Below are 9,526 nucleotides of genomic sequence, written 5' to 3' on the forward strand. Positions count from 1 at the left end.
TAACTTGTTAAATGGATATGAGTGATTGAAAAGCCTGGAGAGAAAGTTGTGCACCTTTTTCCTTGTATATTGTGGTCCGTTTCTCATCCTTTGTCCTCTCATCCATCCCCCGTTCGTATCAATTGGTTAGATGATTAGGTGGATTTGGTGCGCTGTTGTTCTTGGAGCGGGTAGGTAGATCATGCTTATGCCTACCTCAGCCTCTCGCCACAGACACTGGAGAGGTGACATCTTTTCTTTTTCTGGATCACGTGGAGAGACTCTGCCCGGACACACTCAAAACCAAACGGGGAAATAAGTGAACTAGCACTTGGTTTGACTTGGGTGAGCAAAATGGTCTCACATTAAAAAAAAGGCGCATTATACAAACCTCTAAAAATTCATCGACATTCAACCGTGCAGCTAGTCTAGTTTTACTGTAATTTGACACTGTACACTGCAAATGCCAACACAGCCTCCACGTACACTAGGAAGGCTGTGTTGGCATTTGCTGGCACAATCTGGTTGACTCCTGATGATATGATCCTAATAAATTAATCTAGGTGGACGGACGGTTTGCAGCATTCGATCGACATCGTTAGCGTTGGTGCACTTACTCCACCTAACTAACTTCTTAAAAATGCTTCTCCCTTTTGGGGGCACGCATGCAGGAGACCTTGTACTTGCCACATGAGTGGTGCTGCTTTGTTCTTCCCCGAAGAGAAAACAAGTGTCCACGTAAGCAGCAAAGCTGATAACGGTGACGGATCAGTAACAACGCTATTACGACATCCATATATATATATATATATATAACGATGCTTGTTAATGTATGCCAAAATTTTATTAAACAGTGGTCTATTGCAAATTAGTTGTGGGTATTAGACTAGACCGATTAGTGGAGTCGAGGGGAATTGCTCATTGCAGAGGAAACTTGACAATCTTAGTCTGCGGTGGTTTTGTTTTTATTGTTTTCAGCCATTTGGTATAGCACCATATTACTGTGTATCAAACTTTTCTGTACGCATTTCCAGAGCACGGGCATTCATAAGTTTGTCGGGCGATGTTGTAGCCTGACGAATGCCGTTTCTTATGAAAAATAAAATAATAAATAATGGTTGTTTCATGGTGAACGAATCAACGAAACAATGAATTGTGTTACAGATATTCGACCGAGCCATCTGTTCTGGGCTGGCCTTACTTGTCGTCCATGGGCCCTTCAACTAGATCCGGGGAGGTGCGCGCGCGCGCGGCGTTATCTAGACATGGGCTGGTGATTCGCTAGCTTGCTGGGCTTTATACTTTTCCAGGGCAACAGCAAAGCAGCCTAAGAAAGGTCTAATTATTGGCCCACCTGCTTTGTCCTGTTTGTGCAAAGCTGGGCCTATTCGGGCTGTATCCCGTAATTGGCCTGGTTCCAATCCATGTTGCGGAGCTGATTTTTTCTCTGGCTTGTCGTCATTTGTCACACAGTTTTGCCTCTACTGCTCTACAATCTACGTGTGTGTGTATTCGTAACAAGCAAGGTAGTTGTTGTATCCGCAGTGTTCGGTAAAGATTGCTGCTGCAGTGCTGTGGCTGCAGCTGCAACAACCGAGTGAGCAGCATGAGGCTGACCTGTGGGCCTGTTATACCGGGCAGCTGCAGCTGCCTATGCAGCACAGCCTCATGTTCCTGCTGATTCGCTGCACGATACGCGGCCACGCGGCCTCTATCCACGAGCAGCTGATTCGCCTTGCTGCTAGCTCCTAGTCCTAGCCTTTCACCTCCAACTCCCAATTTTGGCACTATGCAAAAAGAAGATTCCCCATCACATCAAACTTGCGGTACATGCATGGAGTACTAAATATAGACGAAATTAAAAACTAATTGTATAGTTTTGTTATACTTTGCGAGACGAATCTTTTGAGCCTAATTAGTCAATATTTGGATAATAATTCACAAATACAAACGAAACGCTACAGTATGCTACAGTACTGTAACAGTAATTTGACACCTCCAAACTTTGACAACTAAACAAGATCCTAGCTGGGTCCTGGGTAGAGGCACAGCTCATCAGCTCAGCTGATGCAGGCTCTGGTCAGAGGAGAGAAGTCATTCATGCAGATGCTTTGCAGCCTTTTCCCAAGTACGTCTTGCCTGTGGCTCTCCATGCATGACAGCATGAGTCCATGGCAAATGGCAATGGTTGCCGTTGCTGCTTCACTGTCCACGTGGAGGGGTATGTGCTGCCAAACCGGCCGGCCGCCCCAACAGTGTCAGCTTCCTGGAGCTGATGGGGACTTCGCCGCGTCGTGTTGGCGTGGTGTGTTCCCATTACGGCATGCGAAGTACGTGCTGCCGAGAAATTGCTCTGAGCTAGCTTTTGCAGGTGTGGCCGATACGGCTTGCCGCTCTGGTTTGGCTTCCTTTCCGTCATTGCCTTTGTTTTAGGGGGCCCAGCAGCGGGTGAGTGGAGAACTGGAGACGGATAGAGATCAGCTCATCAACATCGGACCGGAGTACATGTCACGATTCTATTAACTCGTTATTACCTAGGTGTTTGCTTTGCACGTACTATTTAGTTCATTAATTCACTCAAGATGGGTGTTTAGTTGGGTGAACATATCCATCCATTCGATCTAATTTTCTTAAAAGAGTGATGAAACATATGAATTAAGAAATTAGTTGAACCATATTATCTAAAATCGTCCAAGCATACACAATTACACATATCATATAGCTACGAAGGTAAAGGTATTAATCCTAAGTTTTGATAGAGGGTGGGAACTTGGACGGGATTATCAACTTTCAATAGTTAAAAATAAAACAAAGTACCGAATGAGTAATCCAGCATGCCAGCGTGACACCGTTGGCTGGGCCGGACTCAGGAAATGGCTGGAAGGGGGCTAGCTTATTAGAGCTCAAGAGTTTTTCACCTTTAATTTTTGCATAATTTTACTTGAACCTCTACTGATTTTCAGACCACGAACTCGGGCTGCAGCCTGGGCAGCCCAGGTTCTGGATCCGCCACTAAGTGTCGGTGAGGGCAAACCTATCAGACAATGAAAGGAATAGTGTACGTGTGTTTATTCCGAACATAATCTGATTTTCTGATCAGTAGGCACTAGGCACTAGGCACACACATTCCTTAATTGGTAGTATGTGATAGGATTTTTTTTTGCTAAAAGCCAACCACTCAGCCTCTCTTGGCAAGGCAATGACATGGATTTCTCAAGCATCGATAGTGTCGGTGTTCTTCCTTTATTTTGTCCGCTGCAAAAATCTATGATGGTGTTGGGTGAAATGATTGAGCTTGACGTTGAATGCTGATAACAATCGTATCCCACATCACCGCTTTGTTCAATGGGTGTGTATGAACTCGGTGTTGATTGGCCATGCTTTGTTTATGAACATATTTAAGTCTGAAATGCATGGAACTGTTGGATTCAACACGTGCGTATGTGAATACCAGTGTGATGAGTTCACATGTGACATTATGCAACAGAGCCTCCGGAGGGCAACGTGCCAACCACTATACCCCTTTTTGGTAGCGTAACGAGCCACACGCAAATGATAACAATGTGCAAAAAGTTGTAAACTACTGAAGCTTAATTTAATTAGTCCGTGATCACTTTCTCCCTTTTAGACTTTTACAAAAGTTGCCTCGCATGCATAAATTTAAGCTTGGTTGGTGTAGAATGAACAAAAAATATTCCACTTTTAGCTAAGAATGTTAATTAGACCCCTAAAAAGTTTGTATGCGAATGCAAAGAAAAACAAAGCTCATGTGGCGACCAATTCAGCCACGACACTAATCCATGGGGCGACAAAAAGTACAAATTTGATTATTTAGTGATGACGGCTTTTACGAGTGTTAACTAAAAGTTCTTACCCCTCTATCCCAAATTACCATATTCCTTTTAACTTTCTTACGTAGATAGCTTTTACTATTTAGCTAGATATAGTATATATCTAGGTACATAGTTTTTCTTGTGTATTTAGAAAAGTCAAACGAATAATAATTTAGGATGGATGTAGTACAACATAATGAAGCGACCGTGATATCCTAAGAGAGGGTGAGGTGTTCTAAAAACTCAAGCTCCAAGCACATACCAAAACCTATTCCACTTCTATCTAGATGTGTACTAGATTTTTCTATTTATTGCTATCTCTATCGTAAAAAAGTTTGCGCCCTAGGTTCCAGTCCTACAAACTACACATGGCAATTCTAGAAAATGTCAATTAGGAATGTAAAGTGAAATAAGTAATGTGGAAGGTAAATAAGGTAGAAAATACAAACTCTCGGCATGATGGCTTTTTACTAAGGTATTGAAAAACTCTCGCTTTCACCTATTCTCATTGGAGCCCCTCGCAAGGGAATGCCCTATGCAAGGGCTAAGCTCATGGTCGGGTCACTCCGTGAATAGCCGATGGGCCTTCCTCACACACAAGTGGGTCTCCACTTTGCCTCTGCCGGATACTCTTCGCTGTCTTCACTAGGTAAAGCTCCGGAATATCGTCTAGGGCCTCTTCTCCCTTGTACAAGCATTGATGGCCACTCCAAAAGCGCGATTGGAGGGTCTCATAATAGTTATAAGTCCCGGATTTACAACATTTTGTGTGTAAAAACACTGATAGCAAGAGGTGTAACCCTCGCTTAACTCTAGGTTAATCCCTAAAGCAATGTGCTAATAGGTCTAAACTAGCATTTACCAAGATCTAAGCCTTATGCTAATTGCCTTAGTCTTCTCTTAAGCACTTTGGTGGATATAACACTTGTGTTTATGTGAAAATCAAGCCTATAACACCCTTCAAATGGCCGGCCAATGGGGTATTTATAGTCCAAACATGAAGAACTAGCCATTACTCATAAAAGGTTGATTTTACTGTTAACACTAGATGATATGATGATTTTATTGTTGATACTGTATGAATTGGTGATATGTGATGGTGAGGAATTTGAGTACGATGATAAGGAATCATAATGATAAAAACTAGCCATTATGTTGAATATTTTGCTCTCTTATAGCTGAAACATAATGATACATGATCGACCTTACATTGATCCTCCAATATTCAAGACAGAGAGGAGACAAAACTCATCATAGGAATCCGGTGATGGCAACTGATCCGATGTGAATATATAGTAATTCATAGGATGATATGGTCATATATGATGGTGAAGAATCTTCACTATTTTGCTTTATTTGTTCATGTGTCTTTGTCTCGGCTTGTCTTTTATGATGTCTTGAGTCCTGTAGATGTCGTCTTGACATTGTTTGTGATGTTTGATCACCCAAGTCCATCACCTTGCATCTATATGACCAAAACCTATTGTATACTCACAAATATCGTTAGTGTCAATGGTTAGTGCTGATACACAATCACCAAAATCATTAATGGGCTATGCTAGATCCATTTTCCCTACACACAAAAAGTTAATAAGTTAAATCACGCCATGTTCAAAAGCTCCAGTTATTATCTCTATCTTCCCTTGGCAGGAAATTAATTTGAATCAGGTGAATTTGCCAACAAAACTTGGCAGTCTTCCTAACATGCAAAGATTAAAGCTAAAATAGCAAATTTAGAACTAACTTTTAATTATTCTGAAAGATTAGCATGCTGACATGTTCTACAGGATGTGAGCATCACGTGTGGACAAATTTGGGCATGATGTTGCTGGAGACATAAAGAAGCACTTGAAATAGCATTAAGATGAGATCCATTCATGTATTTAAGTGCACCAAGATGAAACTATTATAAAAAATTTATGAATATTAACCCCATTTTTTAGGGTCATTTCATCTGGTTTTGGCAGTCGGGATGAGGAGTTGTATACTATTTTTGTGTCAGTTTGTAACATGAATTTGTTATGGATTCGACTCCTCATGGTGGCTAGATCTCCTTGTTCTATAAATATATTGGACCAAAGAGGTCCAATTATTTTCTCTTTTACCCTACTTTTACATTCCCTACAACTATTTATCTCGTGATCTCCACAATTAGAGGTGGCATCCTAGTAGGCTTGTTAGTCGGCCTAGGGCAACCTGAGGGCGTACACACCACATCCCAACGAGATCCTTCCTTGGTGTGTAACTTGATGATCCTTATTAGTTTGCTCGTAAACTACTAAACTAGTCTCTTATGGTCACGTAAGCACGATAGCTATCCTTTCACTACAAGAAATGTATTGATCTATGACAAAAATTTTATAACACATTTGTTCTCATCATAGATCTATGACGTTTCTAGCTGAAAATGTCATAAAGTTTGACGTCCGAGCAAATTTAGTGATAAAGTTATAAAATATCACCAAAGTTGCCATTGTAGCCAAAAAGAAATCGTCACTCACTGTAACATGGTGGTTTTGTGATGATATAAGCTCCGCAAAAAATGTCATAAATGAACAAGGGTCCCACATGTAAGTTTAAGGTGATAAATAAGGCGGTAAAATAAAATGGAAAACGTGCTCCTCCCGTGGGTCGAACCTGTTATTGATCGAATGGGAAGTCTTTACCGTGACCAGGTCCCATATTTAAGGTAAGTTTCAGGTCAGTGTAGTATTTGGTGGCAGAAAAGCCCGCGCTGCAGCTAAAAAATAGTTTACCTGTTGCCTCGCTCCCGCGATATGGAAGAAAGAAGAATAGAGAGAGGACGGTCAGGATGAAGCACTCCGGCGAAGATTTGCGCCTCCCTGCGGCAGCTTAGTCCTACGGCAGGACAAATCTGGTGTTTCCTGCTGTGGCGCATCAATCTGGTCAGTAATTTTTTGTTGAATTTGCCAAAATTTCATTTCGCATTAAGGTCTTTCAATCTAATCAGTAATTTTAAGTTGAATTTGCTTAAATTTACTAGATGGATAGACATTTGATACACGGTTGTCAACTATTTACCCCTGAGCATGAGAAAGGGGTCACTGATTTCATGGAATTTGTTAAGAGTAGATACTCTCACGATGAACAAATACTATGCTCGTGTCATGGATGCCTGAATCAGTCTAGATGTACTGTAGATGAGGTGAACCCGCACTTACTTTTGAATGGGATGGCAAGCACCTACACTAGGTGGATCCATCATGGAGAAACATTCGAGGATAGAGTTCAGAAAAATGCAAATCTGCAGGATAATGGGGTTCAGAAAAATGCAATTCTGTAGGATGATGGGGTTGAGGAAATTGCAATTCTATCGGATGAGGGGGTTGTGGATAATGCAATTTTAGGATGATGGTGATCAGGAAATGGTTTGGGAAAACGAACACATATCGGGTATGGAGGAGAATGAATGCACTGAAGATGGACTTTCTGAAATGATAGACCGCATGTGCTACGCTAAAGAGCTTGGAGGAAAAATGTTAGAATTTATAAAGGGACATATAAACCAAGGTGTCACCAGGATCTAAGTATACACAATTTACATTTGTTGTGAAGTTACTTCATATCAAGTCTTTCTATCGGATCAACAATGTCGCATTCAATGTGATTCTGAAGGTGGTATCCCTTGCTTTCCTAGGAGCATGTGTTCCAACATCTTATGATGACGCAATGAAGTACATACGTGCCATGGGACTCAGCTATGAATCTATCCATGTTTGCAAGAATAATTGTGTATTATTTTGCAAGATGCTAGCCGAACATGATGTGTGCCCAGTGTGTTGTGAAACGGATTCAAGATGGAAAGACACAGAAAAGGTATTGAGGCATTGTTTGCTAGTTTCAAGGCTAAAGAGGATGTTCCTTTCATCAAAAACCGCAAAGGATGCATATTGACACGAGTTGAAGTGACAACCGGAGGATAATGAGCTTAGCCATCCAACTGATAGTGAGGCATGGAAAGACTTCAATAAAAATTAGCTGGAATTTGCAAAAGATGCTAGGAACATTAGATTTGGCCTTGCAACCGATGGTTTCAATCTATTTGGCAATATGACCAACTCATATTGTATGTGGTTAGTATTTGTTGTGTTGTATAACATGCCACCATGGGTATGCATGGAAGAATCAAACTTCATGATAGCATTATTGATCCCTAGGTCGAGTTCTCCATCAAACGATTTTGATGTCTTCTTGCAACCTCTCATAGATGAGCTGTTGGACCTTTGGAAGGGTGTTGATGCATATGATGCTTGTAGTCAACAATTCTTTAAACTGCATGTTGCGGTTATTTGGTGCATACATGATTATCCAGCACGGAGCACATTGGCGGGGCGAGTCACGAAAGGTTATTATGCCTGTGTGCATTGTGACAAGGATCCTTGCTCAAGGAGATTGAAGAACAAGATATGTTATATTGGCTATCGTCGTTTCCTTCCGACTGACCATCCATGGAGAAGAAAGAAAGCAGAGTTTGATGGTAATACTAAAAGCTGAGAGAGGCCAGAGCAATTTACTCCTGAGGAGCTTTAGCAGCAACTCAAGAAGGTTAAAGACGTTAAACCAGGAAAGCCTCCTCAAGGTTAGAAAAGGAAGTGGGAACCCAGACAGTGTTAGAGCCAAAGGGTTTATTTGTTTGACTTGCTGTATTGGACAACTCTGAAGCTGCCACATAATCTTGATGTCATGCACATTGAGAAAAACATATGCGAAAACCTTATTGGAATATTGTTTAAAATTGCTGTGAAGACAAAGGATACGATCAATGCTAAGGTTGATTTAGAAAAGATGGGTATTAGACCACATGTACACATGCTGAATACTATGGAAGGGGAGTCATGCAAAATGCCAGAAGCTCCATATACAATGGGTAAAAAGAAACAGAAGGTGTTATGTGATTTTATAAGTCAGGTGAAGTTCCCAGATGGATATGCTTCTAACTTATCAAGATGTATTGCCGCTGATGGATGCAAACTCCAAAGAGTAAAATATCATGATTGTCATATCCTACTCCAAAGGATTTTGCCTAGTTCCCTTCGAGGTTTAATGGGTAAAGAGACATACTCAGCTGTTTCGGAATTAGGAAACTTCTTTCAGCAACTATATTGCAAACTTTGTAGTTGGATGTTTTGAATAAACTGAAAACAGACATCCCAATAATTTTGTGCAAGCTTTAGAAAATTTTCCTTCTTGCCTTCTTTGATGTTATGGTGCACTTGGCTGTCCATTTGCTTGAGGAAGTAATCCTAAGTGGCCCAGTACAATATGGATGGATGTATCCCGTTGAAAGAAGGCTATGCACATTGAAGCATGAGAAACATGGCTAGGACTGAAGGATCCATTGCAGAAGCATATGTTGCTAATGAGGCCTTGACATTTTGCTCAAGGTGCTTTGCGTATGATGATGTTGGCACATGATTCAATTAGGAGGGTAGGAACGGAGAGAATGCTGATTTGTTATGAGAAAGTGATTTATCTTGTTTTCCAACAAAATGTTGATGTAATTGGAGCAGTGAAGATTTCATTCCTTGATTCGGATTATGACAAGTTGGTTTGGTATGTGCTAAACAATTGCAAAGAGGTTGAGCCATATATCGGGTACGTAATCCGTCATGCAATGATTGTATTGCAATTATTTCAATCTAATTTTCAGATGGATAGGGATCAGTTAGAAGCAGAAGGTGTGTCAGACCACG

General features: G+C 41.1%; 1 pseudogene; it reads left to right on the top strand.

Moving 5' to 3' along the window:
- Positions 1-7,228: 7,228 nt before the first annotated feature.
- Positions 7,229-9,293, top strand: LOC140221148 (uncharacterized; annotated as a pseudogene).
- The last annotated feature ends 233 nt before the right edge of the window (positions 9,294-9,526 follow it).

This window comes from Setaria viridis, chromosome 9 (assembly GCF_005286985.2).
Source record: "Setaria viridis chromosome 9, Setaria_viridis_v4.0, whole genome shotgun sequence".
Lineage (NCBI taxonomy): Eukaryota > Viridiplantae > Streptophyta > Magnoliopsida > Poales > Poaceae > Setaria > Setaria viridis.